Source organism: Varroa jacobsoni, unplaced genomic scaffold, assembly GCF_002532875.2.
Source record: "Varroa jacobsoni isolate VJ856 unplaced genomic scaffold, vjacob_1.0 scaffold_1222, whole genome shotgun sequence".
Taxonomy (NCBI): domain Eukaryota; kingdom Metazoa; phylum Arthropoda; class Arachnida; order Mesostigmata; family Varroidae; genus Varroa; species Varroa jacobsoni.
This window is the reverse complement of record NW_019214124.1, coordinates 88,460-105,179: the sequence shown is the minus strand read 5'-3', so window position 1 is coordinate 105,179 and position 16,720 is coordinate 88,460.

Here is a 16,720-nt window from a genome sequence, read left to right as displayed (position 1 = left end):
TGAATTACTCAGGTCCCAAGCTAATAGTATTACGCGACGGTGTGCACAGTTGTAAAGCGATCTCATTTTTATATATGGCTTTAAAATAGTTTTGCAAAGTTAAGGAAAAATAGTTACAATGTAAACTACTTTAACATTATCGTGATATTGTTAATAAATAAATAAATAAATAAATAGTGCCCTATTTGAGCTAAGTGAACGACCGTCTGACCCTTTTGTATCGTAATTAAATGCTATAAAACGCTGTTAGAATCTATTTAAGTTGCTATTTTTCTTGCTTATTATAAATTTACCTTTTTCGACCCTCTACCCGAGGTAATAGAATAACTGCCTTTATTCACACCGATCGTGTAGTACGTGCCGTTAGTGGGGTTCTAACCAGCAACACCTGGTATATTTCTTTTACTTATATATATATATGTATATATATAGTGAGAGTGAGTGAGGGAGAAAGAGAGGGGGAGAGAGATAGTGAGATATATATATATATATATATATATATATATATATATATATATATAGTGAGGGTGAGTGAGTGAGGGAGAAAGAGAGAGAGAGAGAGAGAGAGAGAGAGAGAGGGAGAGTTGCAAGAAAGCTACAGTCTGTGGAAAATTTGTTGCATTAATTACTAGATGTGGCATTACATTTCGACATATATCGATGATGGATGGCATCGATGTCAACTTTAGCGAGAAATCGAAAGGATGTTCAACTATATCTATGTGCCAATACTTAAGCCCTCTGCGCAGCAAAGCTCCATGTTAACATAAACTGCAATTTTTAACCTGTGCGTGTAATTTGCTACCGCTATGAAGCATTATTTTTTCCAGCCGTGGAAAAAGAAAAACGATCTATTTTCAAATTTGTTTGTGAGATAATTTGTCATCTATCTAATCTAACCAAAGCTAGTAGGATTATATGGGCGAACAACAATAGGCATCTTCAAACCATGTTTAACCAATCGAAGGAGACACATTTACAACATACAACAAGAGTTCGTAACAAATATCTAGAAAACCACTTGATTTCAACGATAACGTTCATAGCTCAATCCTCCCCCAACTCTCTGTAAATATATGACTCTAAGTGTCGTCGTTTTCAAATGACAATTTTTTCTTAGAAGTAAAACACAAATTATTGCACCATCATAATAATAATAAGTGAAGAAACCACTATCTGCGTAAGGTTATGTAGAAAACAACACTTTATAATCGTTCTGGTCGTTAATTGTAATAATAAGGGAGACACTGTCAGTGTTACCTTATGCGACAGTTGGGTTATGAAGAACTTTAGCTTTATATGGAATTTCTTATTATAATTATTGAAAACTCTTTATCTGTATCCCTTAACTTTAGCTGTAATATTTTTCATCACTCAGTGCTCGCAGTGGTTGCTAAGTATATTACATTAAGCCTACACACAATGTAACAGGATTGCACTATACGTTAACATAGACTGGTTCTAATGTCTTTTTTTTTTTTTCGCTGTTCATTTCATGTTCATTGAGTCGAATAGCTGATTCAAGGCCGTGTGCGTTGTCATTCGTTGTTGTATCCGATGACTGTCTGTGCTACCCCTTTCCCTCCCTCACAGTGCCGACGGCGGCAGGAGTAGGACCAGAGGCAGGGCAGAAGAGGACACGAGTATGTAGAGCTGTACTACAAAAGAAAGTCCTTCCTAAGCTGGTTTCATTACCAACCACATAAAACAGTTTTCTCTTCTGCCCCTTCTTCTGGCCTCTGCATCGGTTCGGAGGTTGCCGCTCCTGAACGTGCACTGCCACAAGCCCCTGAGTACTACTACCGCTGTTACCGAGTAGCGCTCGCTTCAGTCTCAACATCAGTAGCTATAGCTTTGGAAGCTAGGCAGCAGTGCACCGTCGTTGAATGCAAGCATTTTGCGCTACGACAAGCTCGACGCAGTAAGAAAACTTTCTTTGGCTAACTAGCACCATATAATATATTATTAGAGATTAGCCTTATCAGCAAGCTTAAGGCCAATGGCCAGAATTCCTTGCTGAGACCTGATCACTGGCGAGACGATAGGACCAAAGGACGGACGCTGATGCAGTCGACGAAAGAGGCCGAAAGTTAGAAAGATAGAGAAATATTAAAGCTAAGAGAACGTCAGATACGTAAAAATGATTAGACGTGGTGTACAAAGCGAATACCAGTTCCGCCTGTAGCTTAAAGGAAGGCTGCTTCGCTTGGCACCTGCGCAACGAAGAACAGCTAACGAAATCATAAGGGTGTTTAGCTGGAGTGTTTTTTTTTTAAATATAGTTGGTCATAGGGTTTTAGGAGACTTTGAATGAACTCTGTAAGCAGCTTGCAGGCGTAGAACCACTCCAATGCCACCGACTGTGCGTCGCTGCTTTGATGGGCGAATAATTAATAATAGAAACTTTTGATGAGGCATTTTTTGTTGTCGTTTGCGTCGCTAAACCTTGTTATGTGTGTATATATATATATATATATATATATATATATATATATATATATTCTGTAACATCATGGATCTATGATAGCAGTGACACAAGGTAGTTAGCTACGATATTACCTTGCTAAGCGATACATACATTCAAAATGGCTGGAAAACCCTGTCTTGCCGAAAGACTGTTTATTAAAAAAAAGCCACACATATACAAAAGCACCCTAATAAATCTGCAAATATATATACTTCCAATTTGCCACATGATTTAGCATACCGTTTGACTATATTCATGTAATGTAATGAAAAACTCTCTCACTGCTGCTAAGCGCTAGGAATATATTATGGTTTTAGATACTACAAGCTGTTTTTAGATGTTAACGAGATAACAGTGAAACTACAGCCCTTTAACAAAAAAACAATTCTATATTACCATGTTATTTTTGTTAATGAATGATATAAAAATCCAAAAAAAACGTTCATTGAAGCTTTTTTTAACGACTCTTGGATTCCACCTTGGAAAAAGCTTCTAGATCCACTTTAGAAGAAATAAGTAGTTGAAGCAAGCACTTCTGTCTGTTCATAACAATGATTTCTCCAACCGTAAGCTTAACATACGTTTGCACATAACTTTTTGAACATCATGTCTATAAATACACGAATTAAAAAATAAAAACATTATGTTTAATTAGCGGAGTTTGACAAATAATGATTTGCTAAACAGCTGAGTGTTCTTAGGTCCTTGGAACATGAATTGAATATTGCTATAGTAGTAGCAATAGTGACACTTGCGCCGATTTCGCTCATTAGGCAATCAACTCTGAATTCGCCACGTACCTTTTTGAGGCTCCTTGGGGCATCTCTCCTAGTAGGACCCCACCATACTGTTACCCACAATCTCCTGTCGAGTTTTCCATATCCGTGATACCTTTCCTGAGAGGGATATGGTGCGGGCTACCTCTCCTTCTTTTATCCCCAACTTTACTCGAAAGTATAGCAAGCAAAGTGAACTGGGTAGACCCCCCTCCCACAACTCGCCCGCGACGGATGCTACGTTCTTGTCTTGGTGGCAGTCTTCCAAAGAGGCGTACAACTTCTGCTGGGCCGACATCCACTAGATAGATGAAAGTCATCTGGTTTTTCTCTGATTCTCACTCGTTCACCCTCACTTGCCCGTTTCTTTTGCAACTCCTCTGGAAAAGGTAGAAGAATGACGAAGCCAACACATCTGAGCCTGGCTTTACCAAGCCCGAGACTTCTGCCGTGTCGCTACGACATACAGGAAATCAGCAGATCTGAGTCTAGAGCACACGACTCAACACCGTACGCACGACGCAAGTTCCAGGCTTGCTTGCAATGCAGGAATGACGGCCAGACGTTCGTGCTAGTAAACAGGCTGCGCCTGTGTACGTACGAAGTCAGTGCAAGGCCAGACCCTATCCAAGTCCTATATATAGTTCTATCCAAGCAGACCCGCTACTACGGAGCAAGCCAATTTCAAGTTTTGCCATTATCAAGTAACTCCGTTGGGGAGCTGCGATGCGTTGGACCCGTCCATCCGCTTATTGCTACCGCTTTTAATGCAGCATCGCAGGCTGCACGAGCCCCGTCAATTCCCCTCGGGCTTGCGAAAATCCATCGCGTTATTAGACGACGTCGATACTAAGTGGGCGAGGAGGGGGCACAGCATGATGGAAAGAGGGAAATCGTGATAGATCGGCGGAAAGAGAGAGACGAACGGACAAACTTAAAGTACCCCGAATTCGACTGTTCTCCAGTCTTCGGGAATCGGAACTCTATTTGTATTAAAATAACATCACACTTGATGGGCTGCGCGAGCAGACGAATGCCCATTTCAGCTCTGGAACGGTAGTTGGTTATCTATACTGTTTATGGCACAACAGGACAGCAAATAGCATACATGATTCGGTTCTTTGAAATTTCAAAATGATTCGACGCGAACGTATCTCTATTATCAGATGAATGATTGCCTGAGTGTGAGCTTTAGTTCAACGCTTCGTTTTAGATAGAGTGGCGGAGTCGTAAAGGGAAAGAGGGCGCGTGAAGCTAAAACATAAAATACATTTTTATTCAACGATGTCACGGTACTTTGTTTAACGAGCAATTGTCGAATTCTTAGCGGATTGACAATATATATTATATATAAATATAAACACGAAAGAGTTATTTGATTTAGTAGATAGACAATAAATAATCTGCGAAGACGAGCCATGTCCCGTGTCGCAATCTAAAAGTTTACTCCCGTTGATCCTTTATAAAATTATCCAGTTTATAGATGCGAGCATGTTCCAGGTTACCGACATAAGCTACCTGACAACGAAATGCTTCTAATATATTATTCTTTCAATATTCCTATTTGGTTGTACTCTCGTGTAGCGCTTATGCATTTTCAGCAATGAATGCTGATAACGACTCTTCATTTCTAACGAAAACTACTGACAACGGTGAAGTAAAGCAAAGCAATGCTATCTTTGACGGCCATAGACGGCATAAGGTACAATCACTCAGCTGTCTTCGTGAAAGGTTCGCTTTTGCCCGGCCACTCGTATAAAAAAGGGAGAGACAGCGATCCATAAAAATATCCATTCAGTCTTCCTTGCTCGCCTCGTTATGTGCTATGCTTCAGTATGTCTTTTTTACTCTCGTAACATTCCCTGTGCTCCTGCCCTCGAACTATAGAAATGACTTTCGGATACTACGAGAGTTGCCAGATTGAACGAGTGACCAACCTTCCGTTCCACAATAAGTCCACCACAAGCGGCATCTGCACGGTCAGTACCGCGACAGCTTTCAAGGCTTTGTCATGGCTTTGTCCAAAAAGACGACACTGCAGGTCATGACCGTAGTTCTACTCTAACCCCCTTCTTGTGTCGCTTCTGATGTCGCTGCTCTGTTCGTCGTTGCCGTTCGAGGAAAAGGAAGTTCGTATGATGCGTCCGTGATCCATTGCGGTCTCTGTTTACAATTTAGCTGTGCGCTTGCTTGAGACGAGGGCAAACGAAAGCATGGGAGAAACGGACGGAAGGACGGAGGTGGAGGAGTTGAAGAAGGGACTATGTGGATGTCTTTGCCAGCAGCCATGGAAAGACGCCATAAAGTGTGCCTTTAGGCCTCGCGCCATCAGTTCCCATCACTTTCTGCTGTGCCGCTGGTGCTCTAGTTTGTCTATGCCCGTATGAGCCTCTGTGTGTGCATGTATGCGCTTTACCACTAGCAGCTCCACCAACGTGGCCATCTGCTTCAAGAGGCTACCGTTTCGTCTTCTCTAGGTATCTGGTTCGCTCGTTCGTTCGTTCGCTTACCCGTCGAACCGTGCGCTCGATTCAACATAGGACAATGCACCCTCAAGCCGGCGAGCTTCCGTCGGTGTTGCCGTTTCAAGAGCACCCAAAGAGCTCGTCCATCCTCTGTAGTAGAGCGTCTGTTGACGCACGGCAACAGCTGCAAGTTAGGGCACCGCGCACCATCGAACCCCGCATACATGGTACGCAAATACTTGCCATGCCCAGCATGCAATGCTTTCCTGCATCGCCTCGTCCTCGCTCTTGCTGGCGTCTTGGCTGGTACTTACAGCAGCAGCAGCAGCGGCAGCGGCAACAGCAGCAGCAGGCAGCACGCTCCTTCTTCTTCTTCACTATAATGCACGAGGCAAGCGGTGGCAAAATGGCAGCACGTTTATACGTGCCGCGCCACCGTTTCTCCAAAACGTAAACCCTGTTCAGCCTAGTCGAACGAACGAACGGACAGATGGACCTGCAGAGATAGAAACAATCACAGCAGCAGCCGCTAGAAATAATGCAAGCGTTTGCGCCTGCTCCCTATATCGTGTGCCCCTTCTATTCTTTGACCTTTTCGCGCATTCTCTCGTACTTGATGATATTGTTGTTCAACTTAGAAACGAAAGACCACTTTTGATTTTTCTAGATTGTTTGAAACACTTCCTTTTTTCCACCGCGCGTGTCACTTAGGAAGGTGAATGGAGATTTCCCAGTTGCGTAGTCCCTTCTCATGAAGTACGTTGCTGAACGATACTAGCTAACCTGACGGATCCGTTCTCGTATTTGTGCACAAGCAGCTGCGTACTGCCAAGTTATCTGGGCCTGCACAGTTACCCCATCATTTGACTAATATAAAACCTAATAATAAGCTGAATAAATAATAATCTAAGAGAACACAGTAAATGACGATGCCAAACTGAAGCCGTCTTTACCTAGCAAACCAGAAGTAGATAATAAGAACAGAGTTATAATTTAAGTTTGACAGTTACACTAACAACTTCTTTAACTGTACATATTCCGACAGAGAGTGATCCGAATGTATCAGGTAACAATATATTTATGGTTGAACAACCTAAAATTCAAGGAACAGAGTACGTATAACTTATCTACAATGTAACGTGGAATACAATATCTTAAGTTATAATCATGTATGAAAGGCGCCTATATGACCTGGTTTTTCTACACGAAATGTTTTGTTTGGTTTCGCTTATAAGCGTGGTAATAAACCATAAGTATTATTTAGAAATCGTTTTCAACATTAATAGAGACGACCTGTAAGATAGATTTCAATCGAATAGTGCCAAAAGACAATTTATCGTAGGTGACTTTGTTCAGACGCAATAACGCACATGTTCCAATTATGCATCGAATTAGGGCGCAAGAAAAATTTTTAACTATCTAAAATAATGATCGAAATTGTTTGTGTTCGACGTGCTCGTCTGGGTCGGAAATAAATTCCCTGAACCTGTACATCAAAACACCATTACCTTTACCGTATCAGCGTCAAAAAATTTATTTTCGACCTTCCTAGCTTTTATCTCCTCCTAGATGGCTATTTCTGCAATAGTTAATGTGGCAAATAACGTTTTTTGCGGAGTAATCCTTTGAGGACATGTAGAGCTTTTAAAACGTCTAAGTTTTGTTCGTATTTTGTTATTCCGCACTGTTTTCAAATGACATTGTCACGAAAGCTGCACCTCAAAGTTGCAGTAATACATTTTCTGAGTCCCCATATTTTAATCTGTTCTTCTTGTTTACACTACAGTTACTACTATCATCTGCTGTTTAGTTCCCCTTTCCTCTCCCTACCGTTACTATTCTCATTTAGGTTAAAGCGGATATTTACGTAGCCTGCAAGAGATCCGCGGATAACCTATTGTCTTTTTAACTTTTCTGCTTCAGAACTGTTCAACTTCAGCGCGAAGTATAGTGCTAATAAATTTTGTACGTGTTACTCTAACCTACTCGGCTGAACGCAGTGGATATATATATATAAAATTTCCAGGTTTCACTAGACGTTAATAATCATATAAAAGGAAAAACGACCGAGAAGACGATGAAAGGATTTTTTCTCGCTTAGTCCACAAACAGGGGTCTCGCAGGGTCTCGACGTACGGGTCGACTAACCAAATATATCCATATATTTTTGAAGAAATTTAAATTATCCGCCTGTTGAAGTGGTTCTTAAGCTTTTTCTTGGGTCAAACTTAAAAGCCATCTATTTCTCATCGTCGTTATCGTTTTCACTGTAAACTTCTGTTGTATCAAGCTCCTTTTGCTTAATAACTTGACCCTATGTAGATAGGTAGCTGTGAATTATCTTCTTTAAGAAGAAAATCGTATATCAAACTCAAAATAGTCAAAGCTAGTACTATACTACTACTACTAACTGTAGTGATAAACGCAAGTATCTGCAGTGCAGAACTTTTTATATAGTTCCCTTAACAAACAAATGACAATGGCATCCTGTGTGATAAAAATTTGTTTCGACGAAGCTCATTGCAGAGCGATCATTCTGTCCTTGCGACTTCACGTCCGTAGTCAAATTGTTTGCTGTCAATTACTTAGGAAACATTGAGATATTGATTTTTCAGGCAGCGTTGCTTCCAGACAAACAAAAGGCGCATTCAAATACATTTCGAACAGCTTTTGTTGTTCTTGTCTTCTTTATTATGAGTGTATTTTACTATTCAACCGAACTGGCGAAAATTAAACAACGCCCACTGTGGAGATTAGCAAATTTTCACGAACTGGGAAGGACCTCTCTCTAAAGGAACCTTCTGGCCTACAAGTATCCCGCGTTGGCTCATGGATCATAACTGCCTGTGTACGACGTATTTCAAGCACTGCTAACAAAATTAATTGCACCCTTACGGAACATAAAATACACTTGATTTACCTTGTACTGCAAGGTACCTCTAGGCTGGCCGTTGTACCTTCGGGCAATGATTAGACTGCCTTATTAAAAACAACGTGTTCAATTACGCGATATTATATTTCACTCCTCTTCAAATCCAATTTATCTACACCTAAAATCACAGGTAAAGTCTGTAGGATCTGAGTAAGCAAGATAAACACCTGTCTAGAGACTAACTAAATGTGGAAAGGTTTCAATTTGTTCGTCTTACAAAGCGTATTCTGATGACAACTACGAAATACACAAATCGGTAGAGGTATACTAGATTTCAGCAAGAATATTGACCATTTTTAGGCCGAATTCGAAGCAAACATTTTCTATATCGCTAAATAATATCACTAAACTAGATAAATATTGTTTTGTTTAAAAATCTCCTGGTGCTCTTTACTACACTATAATCCCGTGACGACAAAGCGTTTCTGGGCGAAAAATGACTATAGATGATTCTTGGATCTCTTCGTTGAAACTAAATGAACGCTAAATGAGGGGTTCTGCAGAAACCTACACAGGTGATGATAGTCTGATGGTGCGAGATTCGCACGATACGGCCGATGCACTAAAATTTCGCACCTGGGTCATTTTTTATCGGATAGCATTCTCATGGTGACAGACAGTTTTTCCGGTTGTCTGTTCTGGTCAGTGGCTAGTTGTTGCCTTGTTGGTAGGGCTGCGAGTTAATCATTTGCTAGGGGGTAGCGGTAACTGATCATGCATGATTCGTTTCCAGTCCCACCAAACACATGGTATCATGATGCTTGACGTCGGGCTGGGTTTTTCCACAGTATGTAAAACATTTTCTTTGTAAATTTGCACATTACTGCCATATGTAATCGCCTATTCATCACCCGTTATCAATAGCTCTAGTTGCCTGTCTTCGCGTTATTTCGCGTCGCTTCGCACGGAATTCAAACAAATCGAGCTTTTGTTTGTAATCAGCTTTCTTCAAGCGCTTGAAGACTGTTTGGGGGGTGGATACTTAATACTTTGGCTACTGAGATGACAGTCCTGTTCAACTGGTACAGTGATTTTGTCAACCTGTTCGTAATTTGGTTCACCCCTGCAAGAAGCGTCTTTCGCGCAAAATGAAAGCGACGGAACCATCTTCTGCCGATAAAGCACCCGTAAAATAAATAGCACACATTTTTTGCATTCGTCTGGGCAGTATTTGTGTCTTTATCGTAAAATCATTGAAGAATATAACAGACGTTTCCAGGAGCTTCAGTGATCTTCGAGGCGATCTACCCTAAGTAAGTCTGAATAGAAACAGCCTAACAATCTACCGCTGTCAAACCTCAGCTTTGAAACGACATTGACGCCGGTCAACGTCATCTAACTAGGAAAACCGTCAATACATTTTCGACGATTTGACAGATCGACAACGCAATAAATACATTTCTAGATTTTAAAAATGCGACCAAACATTCTATGTGTAGTAACAATGCGTAGGCGTCAATATGATAAGAATGCCATTATAGATATGTACATGCCATGAGTGTATGTGTATAAGTGAAAGAATGAGCTGCTGTGCACATCTATACTAGTCGACTACGCCTCGCTATGTTTCCCGCGATTATTATGTCAGAAGTCAGGAGACATCTTGAGCAGGAGGAACGCTGCTAGAGAGGGAGGGGCATCGCTTGGTTAGAAACGGCAAACTCACCTAATATGATTTGACTCGTAGTGGGTTGCTTCTATATGCAGGTTGTTATTGATGTTAATCACGCTTTGTACGGGATGGATTTCGTGCGGCGACAAGGGCTAAAGTTTACAGTAGAAACAGCCGCAGCTATCATGGCACCAGCACCTCGTCGTTGTGACTGCTCAGCGTTGTCTATTGTCTTCTTTGCCAGTTGGTCGTACTATAAGCGGTCCTGATTCGCATGTGTGCTACACCATTGGCGGCCTCTGATTTTCACTGAGTGAGTCTTCATTGCGTCGCAGTCGTGACCTGTCTATCTGCTTCCCTGTTTAGTTGGTCGTCGGTACGTTTCCCGCCCAGTCAAATGGACGAGAAGCATGCTGCCGGTCCGCACAGTAACGGTGACGAAGATAAAATGCTCTTTCTCCAGGGGGAAGAAGGAGCATCCTACCATCAAAATTTATCGTATACGCACCAGATATCCTGCCTTCCCCTTGGCGCGGACACAATCGCTCGTCTACTATAGCGACTACAGAAAACTACGAACGACTATAGTGTTGGCTAGCCACTCTATATCATCATCGGCGGCGGCGGCGGCAGCAGTATCAACAGTAGCCTCAAACGATGATCATCGTATATAAATACGCCAACCACTCATAGCGCTTAAATAGATGCATATGCCTCATGCACCTAAAGATACGATGTGTGCCGTACATGCACCCTACTGGGCCAGGACTTCCTATGAAAGACTAACTGTCACTCATTATTATCGGGCAATCGGGCTCCACCTCAATCAACCAACGTTGACGGGCACGAACGAGCGATACACCGACAACATCATGTACTCTTACTCTATGGCTCTTTCTCAGCTTCCTCTCAGTTTGTCTTGCCTTCTTAGACTTGAAGTTGTGGAACAGTTATGGAGAGACGGGAGAGCGGCCGTAGGAGAAGAAAAGGAGGACAAGGAAAAAGTCAAAGAAGCATTGTGAGGTTCCTCGAGAGGAGGCACGTTGCCAAGGGAGATCGCAAGTGGCGTTAGACACACAGGGTGGTCTAGAGTGATGCGGCGAGCGATTAGATATCACCCATTCCTTGTTCCCGTCTCACGAGCATTTCGTCTCTTCTCAATACGGTCCAAGTTGCCTTACCGTGGATTCGTTTCCATCAACTTCACTGCATATTTTGCCCCTCTTTGCCCAACCCTCTGCTCGCCTCCTAGCTAGGTAGAAAAGCTCATCTTTTGCTAGGCAGAGATGCGAACTAAAGCTGACATAGAAACATACGAGCCCGAAAGGTGAAAAACCCGCACGGTCCTTTCTGCCTGACCGTGCACGCGCGCAACACGTGCTTGTCCGGAGCGCGTTACACGACCTGCAATAATGGAAGGCGATCGTTAAGTTGGCTTTCGAAAAATAAGTGCCAAATTTACAGCGGCCCAGCGAATTTGACGCGCGCTAGGTTAATTGCGTTCATTATCTAGCGTGTCAGAAACGTGGCGATTAAGGAACCTGGTTAGTATAAGAAATCATGATTTTTGCTTATGGCCATTGTTTTATTTTTTTTTTTGCGTTTTTCCAAGTTCATATCAATTCAGCTAGCTGAACGAGAAGAATATTGAATATACTGCCGCAACTATTTGTAATACACTTTGGTAGCAACGCCAGTAATTATAAAATCGATCCGATATTCACAATGGTGGTTTACTTCGGCTTACTTCGGTGACAGTTCTTTCGTGCGTTAAATTTTCGAGCCAAACGTTTGGCAGCTGCACTATCCAAGCTTGAAACTATAGTTCAGAAACAAACAAATACATGGTAATACACATCAATACAAAAAAACGTTAATACTAAGGCAAATAAATTATGAGGAATGGCCGTAGATGATAAAAAAAAAGTCCACCGAAAGTCCGAAGTCAGAAAGATTAAGAATCTAAGCCTACCTGTACTACATGAGTCCGACGTGTCAATAATACGCAACACATGATTTTACTAGCTTTGCAGGTGGGACAGTGCAATTTCAGCATATTAAAGATTCTTGCCGCTGCTTCAGTCATCTGATGTTTTACCACACACAATCGAATGGTTTCTTCGAAAAATAGCGAGAAAATGCTTGTATCAATTGCCACTGCAAACGGCAAGGAGGACAGTTAAGAACAAGAAATAAGCCGTATCACACTATGCACATATAGGGAAACGGCCAAATACTGGCAGATGTACGCCGACGGGAAAAGCGCACGCTCGTGCGGAATTGTTTCCTCCTGTATAGGCGCCGCTCTCCTTCACGCCATTCTCGCAGGCCTCCCAGTGAAGATCGCGTCCTTCTCCATTCCTGTCTCTGGGACACTTCTCTCCAAGACGTTAGACTACGTTCGTTGGGTGTAGACAGAGGGTTCTCCACGATGCTGTCCCTACCGCCTTGTATCCCCGGGGCCGCCTTGGGTTTGAGCCGGGTGTGTGGTTTTTGGTCTTCTGTCGGATAACTCGGGTCTCGCCGCTCGTCTGCACCATCACCGCCGACGAGCGGCGAGATCTCATTCCAAGAAAGCGTTATCATCTTACCGACACCGCTGCGTCGCCTACTGGTGCGCCCTTTCAGGCTATCGTCGCTGCCGTCACTGAGGCAGGCATACTCTGTCGAGGTTCTCGTTTTAGCCTCGCACGCGTCAATGTCGGACGGCAGCCAGTGGGATCTACACAGCGATAAAGGGAACCTTGAAGAAAAGATATAGCAAACGGGCTTTTTTAGTCCACAAGAGCTCTTGTACATAAAAGGAAAGTGGAAAGGTGGGGACAACTCAGGAATAAAAAAATGAAGTGGAGTTGGCTGGACAGTAGAGCCCCGGGTTGGAAGCTACATCCATAGAATACTTGCTCCCCGAAGGAAAAGCACCGCGCGCTAGAAAGCGAGACGAAACGTTGACGTATCGCCAAACAATACCGCTTGCGTTCAAGCATAATATAGCTCCACGCAAAAAAGATTCGCAAGAAGACGTGAATTCGCAAGACGTATAAAAAATGTCTGTAAAGCTCTCAGCGTATCATTTCCATGGCAATGTCGTTCAGCCATATGAGAACCAGCAAACTACGAGAACACAACATACTTGCAACAAGCTTCCAAAAAATTGATCACAAGTCTGATTTGCCACGCCGGTAGCTGATTATTGTTGTGCTCCTTTTATGTCGTTCAGTTTCTTGCAACCTTCACCAATACGGACTTGTTTTTTCGCTCAAGGCCTTAGATACGCATGTATTAATTCCATTATGCCTCCGTTTGTTTATTGAACGCGCTTTGGCCGTACAACTTACTATGCGTTCGCCTATGTTTCATTGTAAGTTGGAGTTATATTTACGTTTGGGGGTGGTCGCTCATCAACCAGAATTATATTAGTTAGTGTGGTCTTGCCTGTTTGTCAACTTAATTAGCTTGCCAAGCTTGTCTCAAATAATTTAATTACTTCGAATTCAACCTAATATTTAACAAGGTATTGAAAAAAAAAATTAGTTTAAGATAGCACATTCACCTAAATAAATATCACTAAAAATTTGCCTAAAACTACTTCTGTATATTTTATGGTTTTTTTGTTATGGCTTCACTAACCTGCACAAATAGTATACGTATTTACGTTGTATGCATTGCCTAAGAAAATGGACAGAAAACCTCGATTTATAGTCAAATTGCTGACCGCAGAACTGGAGCGCAATTACGTGCTCCACATAGGGGCATAGTTTGAGCATGACAGCTTATGAGTGACTCAAGTCAAAAAAAAAGTTTGCCATTGTACTAGCGTTAATATGGGAAATGCGATAGAGCATGGTGTTTCATTCGATGCATAGTTTTCTGCCCGCTGAAGAGATGCTCCTCATTGTTGTATTTAGTCATTGCCTCATGTCATTTGCTTCCTGTCTTTTGAATCTGACGGTTTGCGACTGTAGCACTTACGGACGTCTCCGTCGAAGCCGTTGAACATGGTGGGTGCTTGTGTTGCGGGGGGGGGGGGGGGTGCATAGCTAAATACCAACACCGGCTTAACCGAAGGAACAGAGGTTTGTTTAATTTAAATTACTAAGTTTGTCGTCCCTCCTGCCGAGGCGGGTAAAGCTCTCTCATTGGTTTTCTTATTCAGCTACAACAACCCAGTCCGATTCGATTTTATCCTTCTTCGTCATGGCACTACGACGCTCTGCTATCCTCGATTTTGTCCAATTCTAATATCCTTTTCGTATTTGGCGGGCTCCTGCGAATTTCACGTCAGATAATGTAGTCACACAACCATTATAATCTATGACCGATCAATATAGTTTGTCCTTTTCTGTTCACTAATGCTGTCGTTGATCAGATATGCCCGTGACAAATCAATATTTGCTAATCAAAAGGCTGAATTATGTCGTCGCTGTTTTAGTCAAAAGGGTCAACATATATGAAAGAGACAAACGAATATATATATCTATATATTCATTCATTTCTAAGCAGCTAGAATCTCTGACTGACACGAAAACAGCATGCCCCCAAATTCGGATTAAAAAGATCGTCCTTGTTCAATGTTTATCTAGAGGCATTGAAAACAAGGGACACTACGCGAATCTGATCCATATAAAACTTCTGATGTTCGACATTCCATGTGCGAACCTTTGTTGGTTTTGATGGATTGCAGTGCAAACCTAAGCAGTGTAGCCGTTATCGTTGGCCGTTGATCGTATTAATTTCCTAACCAAGGCCTAAATTATATTAGCTGCTAAACTAAACGCATGGCTTACCCAGAGGCCTGATTTGTCTAGTAGGCAGCCATCGATTGTAGGTTTCTGATCGCAAGGTTATACTGAATTGTCCACAAATCGCACAATAGATTTCACCCATAGCGAAATGTACTTGTGTAAATATCTGGCTGACTACGAGGTCTGTGCTATTATTTATAAATACATTTTGAGTGGGTTCAAAGATAGCAGATTCTGAATATATATCTCGCTTACGATCAGGTCAACGGAACAAACCCATTTATAAATAAGAATAATAGGTAAACAGGTGTTCACATAAACATACTAACACATGCACGCCGACCGCCTACGACAAAATCACTGGGAGCTAGAGTTTCTAGTAGAACGGCAGAACCAACTGAAACAAATGTTTTACAAAGTAGCAAAGCATTGGTTTTATTATTTGTGCAACAGTTTTTTTTTCTCTTGAGACGAATTACCGGAGCGTCTCATCTATTACATCTTATTTTATATATATATATATATATATATATATATATATATAATATTACATACAAATCTGTTACGGATTTCCGTACGGAGTCATGGAAAACTGAATCCAATTGTATTATATTAATTGTTAAATAAGTCGCTTCAGTCTGCCGTCTTATGAGGAAACGAAGTCACTAGCAACCATTTGTTGTTTACCTACTTCGCTTCCTAACAGCTGCATTCTTCTGTGGCTCGCATCGTCATACTTAACTCTAATGTCGATGACTAGTTTGAGAGAATCGACGACAGGATAAGCTGCGCTTCTTTTAAGGCAAGGAAGCAATCAAAACCTCACAGGCATAAATCTAAAGTATGTATGGGATTTCTATTTTATTTGTCGCTGTTCTCTGGACTGATCCTTCTCTAGTAGACTGCACTGGCCGAAGTATGCCTTGTAAAGGAGGCTGTGTGCTGCAGATGGGCTTTTAGTTGGGAATGGTTGCATAAATCGTCTTCAGAATATGCTACACGTGCTCCCATCTATTTTGGATCCAGTCTGTGGAGAACTCATTCTTCGTTTCTGAACGTCAATGTTTTTCCTACAATTTTGTAATGGCAAGGAGTCTCATATTGATCCGACATAGAGCGCTTTGCCATGCTTTCCGCTACTCGAAAGCTTCTAAGAACGAAGCAAATACTTCTCCTGTTTGAGGTTCTCAGATTTAGACCTCTGTGATCTTCAAACCCTCAATTTTCGTATTCAAAACGATCGTACCAGTAACTTCGCGTTTCGTACATCTGCTAATGCCGCGTAATTAAACAATTATTCAACATCTTTTATCTGGTAGACGTTCGGAATACGCTACTGTTATATTTATAAAAATACCGCAGATTAATGTAGCTGATAGGTACGTGTAGACGCCATGTATCCACGGCTCTTATTGTATTTTCACAAAAAAAAAACCAGACTTTTGAACATTAACATCGTAATCTTTAGCATTTCTGTGGTATATTTCTGGTAGACAGGCCGGTGACTAAACCTAAATATTATATAGATGGCAATTATGTTCCTATTTTAGAGAGCACCAGGGCTAATGCCCCTGGCACAGTACAATTTATGTTTTATTCTATACGATTAATGTACTATATTCGACGTTTGTTTTGGCGAATAAAGACCAGCGCTCGTTTTTTCCTGTTCTGTTACTGTTTCAGTGGGTCTCAAGTAACAGCTAATCTTAATCTAGGTCTCTGT